Genomic DNA, 24181 nt, shown 5'->3' with positions numbered 1-24181 from the left:
TTTCAAACTTCTCTCACCAACTAATTCTTGTTCCGGGCACTCTACATTCATCTGTATTTTCTCCGTTTTAGAATACAAGGTATTCTTGCGTTGTCTATCTTAATATTTCAAATTACAACGTATTGCCTAACTCTGCCCGATACTATGTTTTGTGACAATCACGCAAGCTACAGTACTAGACATACTCTCTCTGCAAACAATAATGTCTCTCACAAACAACTTGAAATCTGTTTCTAATGAATTATTTTGCGTGAAAATTATCCACATTTTTAGGCATACTCTGTTTATAACCGTTTATAAACATCACAGAATTAAACTAAATACAAGACAGACTAGAATCAAGTAGCAGGAAATCCAAAATGGCGGACTAGCCGTTGTGCTATTATATGATTTATGCATACCCAATCCAAACCTTTTGCTTTCTTTATTCATGCAGCTTTTATTCAGATGAATGGAGCGAATATTCACCCGTTATAATTCGCTGTCAGTCTTTTTTCTTCCTCTCTTCCCTCTTACTCTTCCAATATTTCTGTCTCTTTCTACGATCAAAACGTATGCATAATATCTCTCTCACTCTTTGATTCATTTTCTCTTTTTCCACGATCAAAACGTTTGCATAATATGAAACGCGCCCCACTACCCTTGAAAGGGACTGTTGCAAAATGCTAATGTATGCTTATGCTGAGGAGCTTTTATTTTCAGCCCTTAACCGGGAAAGAGTGTTCACCCTTACAGCTGCCCCGTCGCAAGGGGCGACTACCCCTTGGGTTTTATTCCCTTCCGCGTTTTTGGAAAAAGTACTGCCGGACTGCTTTTATCATCAAGCTCCAAGCATAACGAGAACGGGACGTCAAGGATATCAAATTGATATTCAGATATGGGATGACGAACGGCTTATGAGTTATAACTGCTTCAAAATACTCAGTTCTGATTATTTCTCAATCACTAGTAGACGCTTTTTCTATTTCAGAGCTGGATAACGAATAGAGTGCACTCTTGTTATATTCATCATTTAACGTATTTGATACTGAAAAAAAGGAATGAATGAATATTATATAGTAAGTCATACACTATATGTAATATATTATATTCTGAGTCTTAAGAATTTCAAAGTGCTCATTTCTGTATCTTAACAAACATCATACATGATTTCTATCCATATCTGTTTTCAGAGTAGGAAAATGGATGATATCTCTCTGAAATAAGAATTATTCACCATTATTATTATTAGGTGATAAAGTTAGATAAATCTGTGAATATAGCGTTCACAATTAAATTATTGGATTTTCGCTGGAAATAAGAGTTTTTCTCTCCAAACGTACAATTCCTTGCTAAAAACAGCTCAGAGTCCTTACTAATTTTCATTATATGCACATGTTGAAATTCATACTGCTCTATTATGTAGGCTTAAATTATTTCACTTATATTATATTCTTATTCTTTTACGATACGCTCTCTAGAGCTTGTATGGATTCTTTCCTGTAGACTTGCTCCTCAAATTTCTATGCTACAGTATATAGTAGCAAAGATATCAACATTTTTCATCTACGAATATCTAAAACGTTTGTCCAAAAAGTATGACTTCGGTAAGACTACATACTGAACTGAACATTATAACTAGTAGTTTACGATTACACTTCCATATTCTTGTCATCTGTTATTACAGAACAGGAACAGTAGTAACTCCGTATGCAAACGACGGTTGTAAAGTTGCAAAAAATATATATGTCGGGTGACCCCCTGTTGACAGGGTATCCCGCACCGTTCCGAAAGCCTTAAAAAAATGCTTTTGTTGCGTTTTTTATTCACGCTTATGGCACAAGCGACCAGTGATTTTTGACGAAAAAGTATAAAAAAAACTACTTAAAAAGCATGTTGCCATTCAGAGGCAAAACGTGCACGCTTTGTATGCAGCTGCTCATATTTTTGAAAATAATGTACGGGTGCTACCTATTTCTATTTTTATGGGGGGCTCTTTGGTGAAGAGGCAATTGTCGGTTGCTGTTGTCAAGTGGTTGGCACACTTTGCGAGGTCCTGGGTTCGATTCACGAGCAATGAGTAGTTTTTTAATGTTTCCAGTGCTACATGTAGCAAATCAAGTTTTCGACTACAGTAGAACTACAGGATTCGATTCATTGTTCTTCAAAATAATCTCATCAAATGTTGAAATGACAATTGGGAGAGTATTATAATGTAATTGAAAGTATAAAAACATTGTTGGGATAGTGGGGGACGTATATTTTGAGGACCAAAATTATACACAATAACTGCTCCAACACAATTACTGAGGCTTTGCAGATATTTAGAGGTGAGAATCAGTCATTTCCTGAACTGACTTCTATTGTTATAGGCTACTCCAACATAATAGAAGTATAATATAATCAATACTGACTATTCTCCATGATATTGTTTTCAAGTAAACATTGATGAAGAATCGGACAAAAAACATAGCATTTACATAGGAGCATCAATAATTTCACTGGAAAAGTCATTTTCATTCGACATCGAACCTTTCAACCTCTGAGTTATTAGACCTCATCTGATTAATATCTGAATCGTATAACATTAAAGAAAACAATTTCTCCTCTTACATCAAGTGGAAGAAATCTTGTGTATCATTTGTAAATTGAGTTTGAAATGTACTGAATTACACAACTACAAATAAGCTATAAGCTATACGCTGTATTTGATGGCAATGATTTGGATGATTAATAGACTCGTGGACCCCTTTTTGAAACAATTGACTCAAGTTACCAGATTAAACCGACGTGGTTAGTCCATTCACTATCACTTTTTGAAACACCATTAATCATAGTTTAGTTTGATCGTAGATGCTCATAACGTGACAAGCGGTTTCTTGAAGCCGCATATCTGATAGACTAACAGGGGTAGCCTACTTAAATATAACGGTTTGATAGTAAATTATGTTTTTACTATTTTCCCAAAAATTTTGATAATCTGGTTCGCGGGGATGTGGAATAACCTACCACATAATAGAAGCTGTGGGCTACATTAATAAAAATGGAGATTCTTGATGAAGATTATTTTTAAACGTCTAGCGAGCCATGAAATAGAATTCCATTTGGAACAATGATAGATATTCAATCTCACTTTAATAGACTCTTTCTTACTTTCAATATTTCGACATTGTGTGGTTCTAATTTATAATCAGCTCCAAAGAAATTTTGAAACTTGTTCGGTATAGTGATTTCAGTGAAGGAGACGTACTAGGGGTTTCAACAAATATAGACCATCCCCAACAACGATGTCATACAGTTGTGAAGGCTAATAGGCCAAGTTTGAAGAATGGACCAGAAATTAAAAACTGACAGACCAGCGGAAGTATTAGGCCTTTGAATAAGGGTGGCGGTGGCAAAGCAAGATTAAGTAATACATCCCTCAAAAGTAAATTACTCGTACTCAAAGTCCACACTTTGGGGAGTAATAAATCATTTAATGATAGGGGTGAAGCTACATATATGGTGCCCAGTATTGTGTGTGTAAGGATCTTGCTTACTACCCTGCGGGTTGGTGGGTGAGTGTGGGGGGAAATGAAATGGGTTGAGTCCTACAGAAAGGGGGGGTAAGGTTTCATGAAAGTACAGTGAGCAACTTAAGCACCGCCCCCTAAAATTCACCCTCTTATTATTAATCCCCCACCCCCGCTCCACCTGATTAACGTTGCTTAGTCATTGGCTACTAAGGCTTCCATACAAGCCCCGTATTGCCTTCAATGTGTAAATTACATCCTTTAATGGTGTATTATTGCTCGTATCGCTGTTACTCCCAACATTTTTATGCGCCTAAAATAAACAAGAAGACAAGATAACACTTGAAAACTCCCAATGAACCATGTTTTTTGAAGTAAACGGATAAAAAAACATGTGAGGGTACCCGTGGTTTTCAAAAACCAACATAAATACCCATCTTTTTCTAAAATTATAATGGTGTCTAGATGAATTTATAGCGGTCCCCCACATAATTTTTATGGTTTCCTTGATAAAAAACGTGATGCAGCATTAAAAATGGTGTCAAGTAGTACAAATCAAGTCTCTGTATTTTCATATGAGAATAGCCCGCATGTAGTGTTTAATGTCTTTATTAGAAGTAGTATTTTGATGTTTGAGCAGTACATTGTGGGTAGAAATTGTGAGGATGGGTGATCCTATGGGAACCAATTATGTTATTGCAGAGGATTAATTATAACTTGAAAAATTCAGATAGACTTCAAATAATATTAATATCATCGATTATAATTATTATAGTTTCTTTGAAGAAAATGACATTTCCAATCGAATTCATTGTTGTAGAACAAGGTAGAACGTAAACTGAAATTGATGAAAACCAATTACTATTCTATGAGCATGGAAATATGATGATTATACTCGAATATATTATAACGTCTTATTCGTTTGTGTTTCCCCAGTCCATGATGTATTATTGTATATGTATTATTGAATACATAATGTATTCAATTCGTATGATTTGCCCCATTACTATTAGGCTACATACTTTTGATTGAGATGTCCGTATTCTATATCCTAGAGTTATAGACTGGAAACATAGGAATACAAGGGTCAAATTCTACGGATATATTTAATTTTGACTGTGAAACCATTAATTTATTTCATATTGAATCTGTGAAAAATGCATTAATATTGATAATGATATATTATATTTTCATACAGTAATGAAATTCATTATTCTATGCCATAGAATAATAATTATTGTTTATAATAATGCTCGCCTATACATCTTTCCTCTATGATTTTATACTTGTGCACCAAAACTCGTTATAAATTATAATTAAAATATATATTCCCGTTACAAAATGATGCCTCCAAATTGTGTAATTCGAAATTGCAATTGATTCGGACAATTCAAAATTCAAGGATTTTGAATGGAGGAAGTTGTTTCGAGGGGAAAAATACTATCGCAACTTGCAGGAATTTCATTGTTAAAAGATCTTCCACTTGAATATTTTTAGAAATATTATTATTTCTACAGCTTACAACAGTAGCCTTGTCCAGTAAAGATGGAAAAATATTGATCTTCCTCATGCAAAATTTAGTCTGAGTCTAGCCACCTGTTCGGATATGGATTATATTCTCTCCATGTTCTTCTATACCATACACAGTGATGCAAATTAGTTTGGAGCACATCGGATTTATATAATATATATATAAAGTCAATATATTATATTGACTACCACTACTTCGCCATTTTCTCAATTCAACTTCTGCTCGTAATCTGCTTATGGTAGACATTAATAATTACTTTGTGGCTTGAATACTAAGTTTTTGATATTAGTTTACTTTATAAATATTCTATAGAACTGTATCTGTTTCACAAATTATAATAGTGTTTGGATGTAATTCAGAAAATCTATAGCAATATTTCAATCGATAATATTACTCTCTCACACAAGAGAATGGAGAATGGCGAAGAATACCGTTTGATTTAGAATGATTCAAAAAGTAGACGTATTTAGAAATGTACACATTGAAGAAGTGAAAATAGTTAGACCTCATTGTATGGTAGTTATGATAGAATTTCCAAGTAGATAGTTAAAACAAGTGGAAAATATTGAAAATGTTACAAAAACTCTTCCTTACTTTAATATCATTACTCTGCTGTCACACTTTCTTTGCCAAATCATACACTGTAACATGTCTTCTATTATAATTGATTATTCTTGATGAATGTGATGTGTGATGCTTATAATAGATATGTTGATTTGTGTTTACCTGTATTTAAAAGTGAATTTGTTGCATTGAAGGTGTCAGAGGATGCTTTTCCCACATAGCATGGACACACACAAGGACCTCAAGTATCTGAAATCATTGGAAAATGCATTCATATTTCTTATTTATATGCATATTATCATCTCATCACAAATCACAATTATGGATTCTTGATATTTTATAATAAATAACTGGTAGATCACCCCAGACTGGAATTGATACCTATAACCATAAAATAAGCAAGTCGCTCAAAAGGACTGAATCATATTCAGCATAATAATTCCACATTCCACGCTAACGTTATTCTTTTTCATATAAGGCTGTTCGATAGACCTTTATAGTTTCATCTAAATTGGATAATCTTTTTCAATATAATTGTTAAGATCACTATAAGTGTGAAAAAAGTGGCCACTGAAATTTCTAAGTGATCTAATAAGCGAGTTATGGGTTGTTGAAGTGCTAAACTTCGTTTTCTTTCCAGATCATAAACGGTTTCGAATTTTCCATTCGAGTTTTTTGATAATACATTCAGTATATCATTGGCTTTGTTCTAATATTAGTTTTTTTGCGATTAATGCCATAATAAACAAGTTATCGAATTTACAAAAAAATGGTACTCTTTTATTTATGAACGATATGGGGAATGAAATGTTTTAGTTTGGGAAGATACATTTTTTGAATTTTTGAGAGAAGTTTGTTCTTATTCTAGTTCTAAGTCGAAACCGTTCATGATCTGGAAACAAAACGGAGTTTAGCACTTCAACAACCCATAACTCGCTTATTAGATCACTTAAAAATTTCAGTTGCCACTTTTTCTCACTCATAATGATCTTAAAAATTATATTGAAAAAGATTATCCAATTTAAATAATAAAAAAGTGTACCGAACAGCCAGCATTTCGCTGTATTGGACTCAATTCTGCAGGCATCATCTCAAAATTAGATTACTTGATAGAATGTTTTTTTCAATTAGTTTACTTGCCTATTGTTTCTCCCAGATAACGGTCTCCAGTACAGGTGCAAGCCAGGAACCCGAAAAAATTTCGTTAGTCTAGCCGAAGGTGTAGACTAATAATTAATAATCCATCCGTAAAGGAAGGAACAGGTTCCGGGGTTCACTTCAGCAATTTCACGGACTATTCGTGACTGATTTTGAACGTTTTTCGGCATTTTTGGCCAGTAGAAAACGTCGGAAGTCTGTGTCAAGCTCGTAGGAGCAGAAGGGTTCAGTTGAGGGTAATAAGAAATTGCCGATCAGAAATAAGGTTCGTTGCTATGTTTTTGCACCATTAACTTTGCAGTCGTCTTTTCAAGTAGTTTTTGCCATGACTGAAAAGAGTTAATCCAGTTACACCCATCGATTTTTGCACGTTCGATTTTTTGCCGTCTTTATGAAATCTACTAGAGTAAACGAAACTTGAAAAACATCATTACATCTGTTTGACATCATGTCAATCTAAAGGTGCGTACAGATTTACGTGCCTCGAACATGAGCAATTCACTTTTAATCAGCTGATGTCAAGCTTTTTATATTTGTATCTTATCGTTTCTGTAAAAAAATACAGATATAGTCAGCTGATTAAAAGTGAATTGCTCATGTTCGCGGCGCGTATATATGTACGCACCTTAATAGGATTTGGGACGGCAAAAATCGTACGTTCAAAAATTGATGTGTGCCAAATTGAACTAGCCTAACTGGCTTTAGTGATATATGTGTTTTATTTTCTTGGTAAAGGGTAGTTATTATTATTATTTCTTGATGAGGTTGATGCCCACATGAGCCCTAGGCTTGTGCTTGGTAATAAGGCAGATGATAATGAGAGATGAATGGACCCTCAGTTCAAGGTGTGTTCCGAACCACCGGAAAAGCGATTTCACAACCTGTCTCATGAATCATATTCAGAGGAATTGGCTCAAGAGTCCAACGGAAGTGGCAGGCGCATGATTCTTAACTAAACGATAGCTTATCAGCATCACCACTGAGTAAAACCGCTCCGTCAATTTGATAACTTCCAGTTAGAATGGTATTGGCAACATTTAACTAAGCTCTTATCAAACTGAGATTTTACAGTCTGCATTGACTAAAAGTAATTGTGAAATTTTGAGAATTCACCTTAAGCTGTCAAATTCATCAGCAAATTTCATGTAAAGTGCAAGGCAATCAATGACTTTTTTTATAGTCAAACGTTTTTAAGTTGAATAGTTTCCACATAGGACTTCGTTTGTTGTGTTTGATGAAATAAGATGATCAAGCCCACAACTATGGTGGGATTAAAACCCACGGCCCACTACGTATTCGAGTTCAGAATTGGGGAAATTTATCAGAGATGAATCTATATTAATTTATTTTTTGATAGGGTTTATTGAACTATATGGTCTATCATTTCTATCAATGATCGCCAATTCTCTCACCACCCGTAACATAATCAACTCATTGATCTTGAATTCTTTTTGCGGTTTCCAGTTCATCCTACATTATTCTCCAGTCAATATGCCACTGAATATGATACGATGATTAGCAAAGCTTTTCTCGTAGTTTTATCGATTAAAGATAAGTTTTATCGGTTGCTCCTATACATGAGAAAATCTCTACGAAATATACGCAACTGGTGCAATGATTTGAATAGACTGCCACCTGGAAGAATGCTACTTTGATTTCAGATTTGTCTTAGAATTTTGAGAAATTTTGAAATTTATTAATCCTGAATTCATTCTTTGGTTTCCAGATCATCGAACATTATTCTCCAGTCGATATGCCACTGAATATGATACGATGTTCAGCAAAGCATCCCCGCAAAGCAAACGGGGTTGACAACGAAGAGGTGGAAGGAAAAAAGGCCAAGTCCGGAAGCACTGGGAAAAGAAGGCAAACCAACTCGAAAACTGCACTGGAGTGAGTCCACACTCCACACGTTGCTTGTTATATAAATCAAACAGGAAATGGTTTCCTCCTTCCTCTTTTTCGGGGCAGGAATGTGCGTGGCTGTGTGCGAGTGTGTGGGGATGTGTTGGTTGAAAGAATAGAAGAAATCATTGAGAAAGAGAAAGAGAGAGTGCGAGAGAGAGTGCAAGAGGGAAAGATAAAAAAAGAAGCTGAGAAGGGGAGAGAGGGTGAGAGGGAAAGGGAGAGATAGAGTTAACAGTTATTTCAAAATATAAATTGAGAAGGGAAAAAACGAAGAAGGATTGAATAAAGCCAGAATAAATAGAGTTTGAAGAGTGCTTGATGAGAGAGAATAAAATAGAATAATTCAGGAAATTAAGAATGAGAGAAAGAAGAACATAATGAAGAGCGATTGAATAAACTTGAAATGAAGAGGAATCGGAGAAAAGCGGAGGAAAGAAGGGTTGAAAGGAAGCAGGAAAAAAGGATTGAGGAGAAGCAAAAAAAAAAAATGAAAATAAAAATAGTTGGGGATAATGTAGATGTATTGAAGAAGGACAGGATAAACAGGAATAAAATAGAATGGGAAGAAGAATTGAAGAGAGACAGGAAAATATTTTTTTGAGAGAAGATCTATGTGTTATCTAAATCTGGAAGAGGAATAGAACAAGGTTAATTTATTTTTCCTCTCCCTATCATTTTGATAATGTACTTATTGTATAAATGAATAAAGAATGAATGAGGAATTATAATTGTAATTTGTCAATGTATAAAAATTATGTTTTGTGGATTTTATTACGGACGTGTTCCAGGGCACTGGGTATCATCTTCGTTGTACAGGAACTTCCCTGCCTTGATGTTCAACAAACAGTGACAAGTTGAGGTAGTTTAGATAGTGTGACATTTAAATGTCAACAAATACCAAAAATCAATCAACTATACAGTATGCATTTTTCAATCGGGAGAAATTTTTTAAAAGTATTCAATTATATTATTTCAATTGAAAATCCTATTTTGGTAAACTGGTAAAGTAGGCTACAGTAAGATTGAAGAATCTAATTACAATATAAAGGCAATATTTCATGTCATAATAAATTCTATTTTAGGACGATATTCTATTCTTAATATCATTATCAATTCTCATAATTTCAAATCAATTCCATACATAGAATTCGTTTCTTAGTGATGATGATGGTGAAAAGTGAGAAAGAGAGAGAGAGGTTGAGAGAGAGAGAGAGAGAGAGATCATTAAAAGCGGTAAAATGATAAGAATACGCATTAGAGATATTAATTTATTTGAGAGAGAGGTAAGCAAAAATTGAAATAGGAAGTATTTGTGAGGAAACTATTACGTCACAAGGACGGCAAGGGAATGGTGTGGGAGTGTGAGGCAGGATCGAAAACAAATCGTGTGAGAAAGAGAGAGAGAGAGTGAGGAGAAAAGTGAGAGAATGAGTGAGGAAAAGAGAGAGTAGAGGTGGTTTGGAGTTGTAGTTGATGGATGATGCTCGCCCGAATTTTGGGGGAATTCAAGGTTTCCGGGGTTGGTTTGCCTGTCCGGCGCCAAAAAGAGAGAGAAGAGTGAGAAAGAACTGAGAGAGGAGAGGAAGAAGTGCAATAGAGTGAGAGAGAAGGCAGTGATGGGATGGAGGATTGAGGGGTAACGCTCCCGTGAGGGACTGTAACGTACAACTCACAACTACCGCAACAAACTGAACAGTCTTGAGGTAGGTCAAGTTTGTGAGTAAACATTCTCCCACTTTCCCCCGAGGGAATTTCCCCCGGCAAGAAATTCCCTTTTTCTTCTAGGGGGAATCTTGTTTACGTCCTTGTAGTCAAGATATCCCCGTCAGTATGGAAGAGCGTTCTGATCGGTTATCAAAAATTGATTCCATTTGACATGTGAGGGATGCTGGGGTGAACATTTTTCGTAATAATAATAATTGGTTCTCTCAATCTCAATGGTATCCAGCCAATACTATCGGCTTATCGATCCAGTATTGGAGGAATAAGTTTGAAGTTATCTATAAATCAAAATTATACAAAGGATTTCATGAAATGATAATATGTGAGTGATTATTTATGCAAACTTTATACACTGTAGTTATCACTGAACTAAAAATTCATTCTTGTATCCATAAAGTTTGTACATCAATTCAAACGCCCCGATACAGTAAAATCAAATGTATTGATCTCAATGGGAAAACATCATAATTTTGTTAATTTTCTTGGAACATAATATATAGATAAATGGTGTCATCAAGTCATACCCATCAATACAAGAAGACAAATCTGTCAACACCCTACTTCCAGTTTTCTACTCTACAAAGTTATCTGATTTTGCATGTCATTGAAATATTTCAGAGTGCTCCATAACAATTATTAGAACTTATAAAGTAATACAGTGAGCCATTTTGTTTTAGAATGAATCAAAAATGATAAATTGTCAAACACTGCTCATAAAAATACTGATAACAGATGAACAGAAATTAACACTTTTTTCTTTTTTGGCTTTGACATACTATAACATCAATATTATCATCATGATACATTGCTTCTTTGTTATAATTGAACAATTCTATTCATGATACATCAAAAACTTTCTACTGCTATGTAGATCGGTTTCAATACAACATAATATCACAGAATGAGAATACAGGAAAGCAGACAGCATAAGGCATTAACAAACGATTATATTAGCATACAGCTATTGAAAACTTTTATTCACAACATGTTTCAACATCTTAAAGTCATTTTCATGCATCCACTTATGAAATTACATTAAGATGAAACATGTTGTGAATAGAAGTTTTTAATACAGGATACTTGGTTTTTATCTCCTGATAAATAAGAGTAGCACTCACCAAAAAGGTTATGAACTATAGTTCTCTATTTAATTGGAACCGTATCAAAATAAATGTATCCAATTCAAACTGTTTTCAAATCCAATAGTCGGTACAGGATAGCATGATCTATGCTTTTATCATTTTATCATGGTATTCCACTATTCGGCCTTCTCCTGCAAGTTTGTATATTTTTAATTATGTTTAATTTTATTTTTTTTTATGGATTTAATTTAATAAAGTTCTTTTATTCTCCATCAGAGTCACCTGGTGACTCTGGTGTTTCCAATCAAATTCTAATATTGCATAAATTGCGTCTCCAAAAACGTACAATCAGATGAAGGAGTCCTCGCTCGTGAACGAGTCCATTTCTAGATACCAGAACCAGAGAAAACTTCTAAGATTATTTTATTTTATGCCAGAACGTTGAAGGCATCAGTTTTCAGATCACTATCATGCAAGCACCTCCTCGTCAAAACTCAACCAGAAAATTGTTTTGACACAAATCTGAGCAACTCTTTTGAGCAGCACGAACTCTTTTCAATCTGCTGTCCTCTTTTATTCTTCTATCTATTTTGTCGGCTCTATACAAGACTGAACTATATATAAGAGACTATATAAACAGGTATATGAAACCATATTTTAGGAAAATCTGAATATATAGTTGGTACGCTGGACTGTATATTGAAGAATACAAAGATATCATTATATAAAACAATCTTGCAGAAAACCTAAGTATGTTCCGTAGGAGGATATGCCTTTTCATTGATATGTATTTGAGTTATTCATAGGTTTACTGAGAAAGGATAGAATATAGAAATTTGAAGAATCCATAGTTATAGGCTACTACTTGGAGGATATGTAAAGGATTGAATACACAGGTATATAAGTATCAGTAGAAGTTATGACGTCGTGTCTTAGCACCATAAAATAATTCTGAAGTAAATAACTGAGCTATAATAGAGTTGTCAAATTGAAAGAATAGATAGCCTAGTCAAGGTACCACTCAAATAAAATCGAATGTTATTTATGATAAAGAGTAATCATATTATCTAAAGCGATAAGAGAATCAATTGTAGAGAATCAAAATTGTAATTAAACAATAATGAGAATTCTTTGGCAGAAAATAAAATTATAAAGCGGCTTGTTTATTATTGGTAGATTATAAAAAATAAAAGATTGCATGTACATTTTGAGGTTAGAATCTTTGTTTTGATTTAATACATCAATCAATCTAGGATCAATCGACAGTTTTTTGAATCAATACCTAACAAACCAGCTGATTGCTCAATCAACTATTACGAATTGAATTATAATTTTTACTCATAAAATATATATTATATATACTAGGGAAGGTTTATGTAGATAGATAAGGACAACTATTATTGTTACATGAGTATTTATTGAAATCTAAAAAAGTATGAAAACCAAGAGTACACAAAGCTCACATAAAAAATTAAATGTATATTGTATTATAGCATCATATATCGAGATTTATTTATTAGAATACTCTCAGACTATTACTTAACTTATTTATTTAGAAATTTTTATTTATCTTTGTATAACTAAGTTAGGAAAACCCTGAATCTTAAGGAACCAATTACATCACGTCTTACTAAGATTAGAAAGCCAATCAGAGGAAAGCTTATAAATCATTTAAGGAAGAGATGAGATTTTTCTGAGAATTGCTCTCTCTGGCTTGTGATCTCGACCTATGAGGAGCACATGGAGAATAGGGTTTCTTCTTTCTAATTAATTTGTACAAAGCATCAAGCCAATCCCTTTTTTAAATGTCAAGTATATGTAATTAATGTTCGATTATTTGTGAACTCAGTGTGTGTTAAAGAGTTCTTAACTGTAATTTATTCCCGTAAATATATCTTTAATACTGATAGAAACTTGTGAGGAATCTGGACCATACACGAGCCCTGCAGAGACGAAAGGATCTGGCTAATTAATTATTGGAGATAATCAATTATTCTACGAGAACTACAAGAAAATCATTATAGTGAGTGTGCAAATTATCTTAAATGAGCTCATTTAATACTAAGGCGTTTATCAGTGAATTGGGGGATTAATTAAAGCGCTATATAATTTTTTATTCAAATTTAAGAAATTCGCCACGTGCCGAACATTATCATATAGTTTATAAGAAATATTTTCATGAATTTATTTGGTTCATATAGGAAGCTTATTTCCATGCACGGCACGAACACACATACCCTGAGATTTTAAATTGTTGCTTTTATTAATTATTATTAATTGATCAAAGTATGTTCTATTAAATCTATAAACGGAACAGGTTCCAATTTGTCTAATTCTGAACCGACTTGAAGTCCATAGATCAGTATTAATAATATATATATTTTACAGCTCACAATATTGTGAATGCTAATAAATCTGTGATAATTATTAAAATATTAAAGAATTTTTTTATATTGGAATTATAGATATGAGGATATTTTATATATATTATTTTATGGGAATATATTTTATGTTTTATGTCAGCATACAAGATCTTAGAAGTTTTTATTATTTCCTAATTCATCTCGTGATATACAGTTTGAGCTGTCTTGGTAACAAGAATTTTTATTCCGCAGCATATATAATTAAGGAATTAATTAATATTGATCTTATTCATAGCATTTATTACTCATCATCCTTTGATGATAGTAATACTATTCAGCCAGCAAAATCTTACTGATATTTATATTAATAAGTCTACAGTATATCATATAAGGATCCAGAGAACTTCAAGAACTGGCGTTGTAAGTTTCAAGGAATTTCGAAAGGATAAATTGGTGCATACCTGTATTCATGACGTTTTAAGGATCAACTAGAAAAACCATAGTTGATTTTCATTATTCTCGATTGAATATATGGTTACTGATAATCAGTCACCAACTATCTTTTTAACTTTCTTATTGGTATTCTTCAATAACTTCACAAAAGCAGCGGTAAGAATTATTGATCACCAGGTATTGAAACCTATGGTGATTCATTATATTGAGAGTATTCATGCATCTACTACTGAGCTGGAGCAGTGGTCTGAACCCAGCATATTTGCGAGCCGGACGGCCTTAACTTTTTGCAAATTTATTTGCAAGCTAGGGATATTAACAACTGCTACAGTATATATCAAATATACCGCACCACATAAGAATGTCGCCCAACATGGATGGCAATATAATATCTCTCCACAAAGTGTAAAGGATTGAATATATGTTTCACTTACACTGTCTTTACAGTATAAGGAATGTATAGGAGGAATCTATCTGAAATACAGTACTAAACTTTTAAAAAGTCTGTCGGAAGGTATATTGTACTAGCTTTCTTGTCTCTCCATTGATATATAGGTATATTATACCTATTATATATCAGTGAAAAGACAAGAAAGGTGGAACAATATACTTATTATATAGGTATACTAAACCACTTCAACAGTCTGCAAAAGAGTTGAAGATAGGTATTACAATAGGAAGCTTGTTATCATGCTGAAGGGTTCGGAGCAGCCCTTTGAAATTCTGTCCCTAGATCGTTGACCTGTCCCGGATAAAGGACAGAAAGAATTCCGACCATCAAGGACAGTGTTTCTCAGCATATCAGCTTACAATAATAACCCTTTGCACTTGTACCCTTCTCTGACGCCAAGAGTGTCTGGCAAGAGCTTAGCAAACTGACCATTTTGCCTCTCAACTGACCTTGTTTGGTTTTCAAAAAAGCGAATATTCTCGGATCTATATGATATGGAATTCCCAGCTACGGAGTTCTTCAGCATTAATTTATCCTATTTCGACTCCACTCTGCAGGAGTATACCATAATTACACATAATAATATTAATAATTTAAGCTCAATTCGCGAAGTTTGTTCACACTCTAAGAATTGTTTTTTTTTTCAATTCATCAATATTGCAATTATTACTAATTTACTTCACTGGTCTTGATTATGTTACCTGTAATTTACCTCCATATATTCCCACTATAATACTACCATGCTTACTTCGTTATTTGGAACTACTCAATAAAAATTAAAAATCATAGCACTTTCCCTTTCAACACAACATGATCCAAACTCTTCAGTCACTTTCAAGTGTGAAATTCCATTGCAGAAACAAATATTAAAAGGTTGCTATGGTTTTTGAGTTTATCTTATCACTATTTATACATCCATTACGAAACATCGTGGTCTTGGTCTGGGATAAAAGATCTTCACAAAACGATGTTCTCACAAATCGGACATAGTAGAGGGTATCAGATTAACTTTTTGGTGAGGGCTTCTCTTATTTTTGTGGAAATTGAAGAATCAAAGTACCCTTATTAAAACTTATCATTCACAACATTCTTCAATCTTATTTATCATTTGCTATTTTCTTACTGCTATTATTTACTATAATGCTATTTTTTACTTTCCATTATAGTGTATGGAGAGTATAGTCGATTTGGCTCCATTTTGGCACAAACTAGGCCTGAATGTTAGTAATCTGTAACATGTTACCCAGCTGTTACGTGGGTGTGGAGCCTGTTACCGAAATGTGGGGATGTGGGACACAGGCCAAAGATAAAAGGAAAGACAGATGGTCACATGAAATTAGCACAGAACACGAGAGAAGATCCACTCCACAGCAGAATCCACGTGAGCACATAATTAAATAAAGCCAACAACAATGCAGCAACATTCGCCTTCTGTCTTTGATGGTTCAAGGTGTTGTGAGTTCCCAAGTATATCATTTTGCGAAACATATTTGTTGCAGAAATCTAGTAATAGGGTTGCGACCCGAGGAAGTCTTTGAGTTACACTTGGAGGAAATGGCCATTCATATTCAACTCGTTTCAATAGTTCTAACTTCGTAACAATTCAATTGTTTCATTGTGAAAGTAGCATATAACCCGTGCTCCGCGAGGGTCTAATCAAAAACTTGACCTACTGAAATCTTGAAAATTTGAAATAGGCCTATAAACATCCTCGGTTGAAAAAGGAATCTACATGAAAAATTTCAAGTTAATCAGTCCAGTAATTCAGACGTGATGATGCATCAGTATCATTCGGAAATTTCCTATCCTTTATGTGTATAAGCCAATTATTTGCAATTGGCAATTGAATTTCCTGTTTTTAAAAATCAGTTGGAATCTTGATACCCTTCTTAGTTCAACTGAAGGTTGATTCTAGGGGAGGAATAATTTGTTTTGTCAAGTCAGAATGCTGCTCAATATGACATCTTTCAATTTCTGGGTTGGAATTACACCGATTTTTACCACCGATTCAGCTAGCCAAATTTTGGACATATTCAAGGATGCCTAGGAACTAATATCAATCAAACTATTCACTTCGGAAATTTATTCATTATTGTTACAGATTATCTACACCTTCAACTCCCAAACTCTTCCCTAATTGATCAACAAGTAACGAGCCGTAGTTTCAAATTCTACCACTAGATGGTAAAGATTACTGGGTAGCAGTTTCAACTTATCATATCACGGGATATCAAGCCCCGCCTTATCCATCGTAATTGCTCATCAATTAATCAGGATGCAGTTGAAGTCTACCGATAGATATATGTTATAGTAACTGAGTGATGAACTATTTCTCAAATTGCACGAAATCAATTATTCTCTCCCCTGATTTTTCCCTGATCGATCGATGGAGACGTAATTCTACATTCTGCCAAAATATGATGATAACTTTGTGAATTACAATTCACACAGCATTCCTAACAGATTACCTAGATAGCAAATTCTAGGCATGATTTTCAGATACATCTCTTAACCAACCTTAGCTGAACAATTGAATGGAATTTTTGCAATTTTGCTGTCTCGATTGTTCTGGAAGGAGATTTGGAGAACGATGAAATGGGTAGATATGAGGCGTAGGCTTTCATTTGACTGAACATCCTTTTTATAAGTCCAACTCTACGTAGCCTACCCTTAAGATTTCAATATTTTTGTCATGATTCTCCTGGATCATGGTAATTACTGCCAAAAAATATTTTATAGAATTGATTCGAAGTACATTCATCGAGAATGGATAATTAATTGGATGGAATGTGATTTTAGTAAATTGTGGAAACATCGACTGTATTCTTATTGTATTCTGCCAAGGACATTTACTTAAGCATTGAACCTCGAAAATAATATGTTGCTATCATAAACCCACTTACAATGAGGTAAACCAAGCTCCAATCAAAACGATAAACAATGTTGAGGAATCATGATGAGTCATTCGTATTAGTATTATATACGTTGCAACCCACGAGAAATCAGTTAGAGTAAGTTGAAATAAATCAAACTGAGTGAAATGAGTGAGTCACAACCCACCGCTTGAGAACCGCTTTTTTATGCTAATCCTGGCTATCAAAACATTCATGCACCTATTAAGCCACAGCATTCAGAATAAGAAATTTATGCAAAGCAAATTAGTTTCACATCAGTATGTCAATCCGTTACCAAATTTAGATTTACAAGGATATAATGCTCTCTTCTAGATAACATGCCTTCTGCAACAGTATCACAAAACGTCCAATAAAAACGTTTTTCTCAATTTACAGAATAGAACCCTATCAGAAAATACAGCTTCAATCCACTCAACGCGCCAATTCAGAAATCAATTCATTTTCACGACATTGGAATAAATAATTGTTTTACTCAATCAATTTGATACTGAACAGTTCAATAGAACTTTTAGACTGTTCTAAGAGGAAATGGAAATCATACAGTAGCTACAAGCCTACAACTCCGATGAAGTATCAACAAATTTTGAACGTATTTTAAAAATTATAGAAAAGTGATTGAGCTACAATAAATTTCGTTTATAGTTTTTATCAATATGGCTTCAGAGGGTATAGAATCAGAGACAACTAGATCTTACGCTATCTCTTCCCTGTGATAGAATATAATGTTGCATTATATACTGTCTGGATGGCATACTCTCGAGGAAAACATCATGGAGAAGGATGCAATGTCTTTCTCTCTGCAATGAATTTAAGGATCATTTCTAATAATCAATTTCAGGCATTGAGACATTTCAAATGAGAGAATATGACCAAATAAATTACTCAGTAGAATAAGTAGAATAATCAACTAATCTCTTCTATTGTGACATTGAAAGTTAGAGAGACATAACATTATTATAACTCTCATTAACATTAATAAAGAATCTCTTTTCTGATTGAATCTGTGAAATCGGATAATGTATTGCAAACTCATAAATATTCAGCATCAACTGATCAACTCCAATAATCCGAAAATCCTATCATCTACATTGAACTTGGTACATAACACTGATCAACTCTTATCTAGCTGATTACTATTTCATGAGATACTGTAGTATAGAGTGGCTCTCAAACCCCATCCTTGCTTCCAATTCTAGACCGCGAAGGGTTCATTCACCTGAGCTATTTTTCATCTCAGGTCATTCCACAAACATTTTCTCACGGTATCCATTCCTGTACCCACATTTCAACCTTTCAAAAATCCAATAACATCCCATCTTTTCAGCAAAGGATTTTGACCTCGACTGTTGCATCATAGCAGCCAAAACTTCATTGTAGTTCCAAAATCAATTCAAGGGTACCCTGTTACCTCGTTTGGGGATCAACTGGTGTGCGATTTTGGGGCCAATAACCTCAAAATTTTGCCCCGAAAGGTACAATTCCCTCTTGGTAAATACAAAACAACCACAGCTCTCCAACACTCCTCTCAGCTTCGTCAAATATATAATAATAACTCGTCCCGAGCTCAACAAAAGGTGAAGTCACCTTTTGTTGAGCTCGGGACGAGTTATTATTATATATTTGACGAAGCTGAGAGGAGTGTTGGAGAGCTGTGGTTGTTTTGTATTTACCAAGAGGGAATTGTACCTTTCGGGGCAAAATTTTGAGGTTATTGGCCCCAAAATCGCACACCAGTTGATCCCCAAACGAGGTAACAGGGTACCCTTGAATTGATTTTGGAACTACAATGAAGTTTTGGCTGCTATGATGCAACAGTCGAGGTCGAAATCCTTTGCTGAAAAGATGGGATGTTATTGGATTTTTGAAAGGTTGAAATGTGGGTACAGGAATGGATACCGTGAGAAAATGTTTGTGGAATGACCTGAGATGAAAAATAGCTCAGGTGAATGAACCCTTCGCGGTCTAGAATTGGTAGCAAGGATGGGGTTTGAGAGCCACTCTATACTACAGTATCTCATGAAATAGTAATCAGCTAGATAAGAGTTGATCAGTGTTATGTACCAAGTTCAATGTAGATGATAGGATTTTCGGATTATTGGAGTTGATCAGTTGATGCTGAATATTTATGAGTTTGCAATACATTATCCGATTTCACAGATTCAATCAGAAAAGAGATTCTTTATTAATGTTAATGAGAGTTATAATAATGTTATGTCTCTCTAACTTTCAATGTCACAATAGAAGAGATTAGTTGATTATTCTACTTATTCTACTGAGTAATTTATTTGGTCATATTCTCTCATTTGAAATGTCTCAATGCCTGAAATTGATTATTAAAAATGATCCTTAAATTCATTGCAGAGAGAAAGACATTGCATCCTTCTCCATGATGTTTTCCTCGAGAGTATGCCATCCAGACAGTATATAATGCAACATTATATTCTATCACAGGGAAGAGATAGCGTAAGATCTAGTTGTCTCTGATTCTATACCCTCTGAAGCCATATTGATAAAAACTATAAACGAAATGTATTGTAGCTCAATCACTTTTCTATAATTTTTAAAATACGTTCAAAATTTGTTGATACTTCATCGGAGTTGTAGGCTTGTAGCTACTGTATGATTTCCATTTCCTCTTAGAACAGTCTAAAAGTTCTATTGAACTGTTCAGTATCAAATTGATTGAGTAAAACAATTATTTATTCCAATGTCGTGAAAATGAATTGATTTCTGAATTGACAATATTTGTAATTTTTTTAAAGGAAATATTGTAAAAAATTCAATCAATATGAATATTGAAGAGAAAAAAACAGAAAATTGATAAAGTAAAATAATATATAGGTAGATAAGATCAAATAATTGATTAATAAAATGAAGTAGGCTGAAAGTAGATCAGGGTATCAAATTTCAGTAATATACAGCAGTATGCAGTGGATAATTGAAATAACATGAGTTTATATGAATATATATATATATACAATTCGTTCTATAACATGGTTTAAAGGTTTATATTGGTGGAATGGGTGAGGGATGGTTGTCATGTGATCGTTCTAGGGCCGGACAGTTTCAGTCATTTGTTCAAAAATATGTTTTTTTAAAGTCAGGTTGAAGCTCGCTCGGCTCTCGATAGACCTGATAGAAACAGGAAGTGTATTCCATGCACGACAGGCACTGACTAAGAAGGATTTTGTGAAAATAGTAGTTCGATGATTGGGTATCCTTAAAGTACTTTCTCCGGTTCTAGTATGTGAAGCATCTATCCTCCTACCTTCAGAGACAAATTTGAAATCATCTTTAAAATAGTTCGGATTACCGTATTTCAAGATATCTCTAACAAGCTTGACTATTCGAAAAAGCCTCTGATCGGGGAGCTTCAATGTTGAACTAGCAATGTGGGCTGGGGTGATATGATCATGGCGTTGGAGAGAGTAGACGAAACGTAGACAATAATTTTGGCAACGCTGTAGTTTATCATTCAGAGTGACTTGCATATCATTAAGAACATATCATTTGATGAGATACTGTAGTATAGAATGGCCCTCAAACCCCATCCTTGCTACCAATTCAGACCGCGAAGGGTTCATTCACCTGAGCTATTTTTCATTTCAGGTCAACCCACAAACATTTTCTCACGGTATCCATTCCTGTACCCACATTTCAACCTTTCAAAAATCCAATAACATCCCATCTTTTCAGCAAAGGATTTTGACCTCGACTGTTGCATCATAGCAGCCAAAACTTCATTGTAGTTCCAAAATCAATTCCAGGGTACCCTGTTACCTCGTTTGGGGATCAACTGGTGTGCGATTTTGGGGCCAATAACCTCAAAATTAGGCCCCGAAAGGTACATTTCCCTCTTGGTAAATACAAAACAACCACAGCTCTCCAACACTCCTCTCAGCTTCGTCAAATATATAATAATAACTCGTCCCAAGCTCAACAAAAGGTGACATATGTTTTCTGGTCCACCCTCTATTATCCCAGCCATCTAACCCTTTATTCATCCCAGTACCATGTTAATCTCAGGGAGTTATCACTCCAAAATCGGTTCTCACGACCTTCTCACAGGTGATGTGTGTCGGATTTGAAGGCATTGAACTTGTTTTGGACGATGATTTTCCATGATTGAAGGGTTAGACAGATTCCTTGACCCTGAAGATTATTTTTGAGGTATTCTGGAGGTCTTTGAACTCTCAAGGCATGAAGGTGCAAGGGTAATTCTCCCACGATCTCGATTCTATCAGTTAGTATAAAGATGAATTTCATCGTGACAAGTATCATTGGTAAGTTATCGAGGATTCTTGAACTACTACTGAAGGTAATTTCAAAGTATTTATCTCCATCAGCAACTTTGACAATCTTTTCTGACAATTCTGTTTTTACTTGAGCTGTAAAGACCTGTCAGAAATTATTTAAGCAGACCATCATTCTTGTAATAATCAAAACTAAGTCTAATTGTTTGAGGAACGAAAGAGAGAGTTTTTGGGAGGAGAAAAATCATCAGAGTAGATAAGTAATCGTAATGAATGAGAAAAGGTGGACAATGGTATATGTGGCACTATCCATGGACGCCTCAAAAATGAAACAATACAATGAACGAGAATGGAGTTTGAAAGTAACCTACTATAGTAATTCCAACTATTCTATTTGGGAGTAAGAATTGAATTAACACACGAACAGTGGATAGTAGAATTCAAGCTGCAGAAATGAGATTTCTGAGGAGTATTTGGCTGCACTATTATTGATTAAATCAGAAAACTGATACAAGTTTTATCGGTTGCTCCTCTACATGAGATAATTTCTACGAAATATACGCAACTGGTGCAGTCATTTGAATAGACTGACACCTGGAAGAATGCTACTTGAAATTCAAAACTATAGACCAACAGAGGTGTAGGAAGTCCGAAAAAGAGATGGGTACCAAAACAGGTTAAGGTAAACCTCATCCTTGAAGTGCATGAAAAAATATGATAATTGAGTGGGAAGTAGGATTAAGGAATGAGTGAATAATACTATTGATGGAAGAATAAAAATCCTATTAGAAATAGTACAGAGCAGATCGGGAGTTATTAGGAAGTCATCATAAACATGATTGGAAGATAGATAATCACGTAGACAGACGAAGGTAAGTGTTAGCAAGACAATGAAGAGAATAATTGAATGCGAATTATCTCTTGAGTCTCCATCTATGTTATTTCTTCCCTGTGACACATAGTTTTTGAAAACTATTTGAGGATGAGACCCAAAAAACACAAAAAACGCATGTCAGACAAGAAATTACTATGTAGGATTGCTCTGGTAGCAAAGGTCAACCTCGGCTCAAAAAGCGCCGCTCTTACTGAAATCTAAAAACGTTTAAACGAACAAATATTTCGGGCTTATTCCGTGGGAGTTAGGCCCTATTCACACAACGATTTATGGCAAAAGAACGTTTTCCGCGAAAGGATAGCACTCCTGGGACCCGCAGGAAGGAAGTTGAGGACCTTTTTCTGCTGCGTAATGTTCGGCTACAGTCAAAACAAAAGGAATCGGAACTTGTGTAAAGAAGGTTGCAAACAAGGAAATGGGGAAAAAATTGGGAGGAGATATTTCCAAGCTTTGGGAGGACGTGTACTGCATGGAAACAGAAAGCCTGCATGTATTAATGGAATTTAAAGTAATTAAATATTATGTTCATCCTATATCCATATTTAGAAGGATAAACGAGTGCTTATTAGATTACTTTTGTTTCAGTGTCTCAATAAAAATAGTATTGATTCATACGAATCGTACCTAAAATACCATGTATTCTAGGTACATCGTACCTAGAATATAATATGATAGCCATTTATACAAATCAATGCACCTATAATACAATGAATTCTAGGACCATCGAACCTTGTGTATGGATATTAATATATATTCATACAAATCAATGTTAAATGAGAAAGACTAAGAAATTTTCAAAGAAACCACAGATTTATTGATACTTAGAAAGACCGGTTTTGGTTATTACACCATTGTCAATCGCTGGTAAACTCACATAGTTAATGATTTTTTATACACATAGTTTATCAGAGATTGACAATGGTTTAATAACCGAAACTGGTCTTTCTAAGTATCAATAAATCTGTGGTTTTTTTGACAATTTCTTAGTCTGTTTCATTTTATATGAATAATAACCACAATATTAAATTCTCAACTACACAAAAAGGACAAATCAATGTATCTATAATGCAATGTATTCAATGTATGCAATGCATTGTACCTTTTAAAAAATATATATATATGTATATAATATGACAGCCTATGTCACGTGGTATTTTAGCACCACAAAATATTTTTGAAATGAACTATTGAGCTTTAGTAGAGTTATAAAATAGAAAGGAAAGATAGCCTAGTCAAATTACCACTCAAGTAAAATCGAATGTTATTGGTGATAAAGAGTATCATATTATCTGAAGCGATAAGAGAACCAAGCAAAGTTGTAATTCAACAATAATGAGAATTCATTGACAGAAATAGAAATTATAAAGCGGCTTATTTATTATTGGCAGATCATAA

At 34.2% G+C, this 24181-nt stretch overlaps 1 protein-coding gene across 1 annotated transcript in view; it reads right to left on the bottom strand.

Moving 5' to 3' along the window:
- The window catches only part of LOC111055152 (protein krueppel), a 119855-nt gene that overhangs the window by 54122 nt on the left and 41552 nt on the right, over positions 1-24181 (bottom strand). The window contains exon 2 of the mRNA XM_039438975.1: positions 5749-5835. The gene's annotated coding sequence lies outside the window, so the exon portion shown is untranslated. The remainder of the gene's footprint in view (positions 1-5748; positions 5836-24181) is intronic.

Source organism: Nilaparvata lugens, chromosome 12 (genome assembly GCF_014356525.2).
Source record: "Nilaparvata lugens isolate BPH chromosome 12, ASM1435652v1, whole genome shotgun sequence".
Taxonomy (NCBI): Eukaryota; Metazoa; Arthropoda; class Insecta; order Hemiptera; family Delphacidae; genus Nilaparvata; species Nilaparvata lugens.
This window is presented reverse-complemented; position numbering and strand designations above follow the sequence as displayed.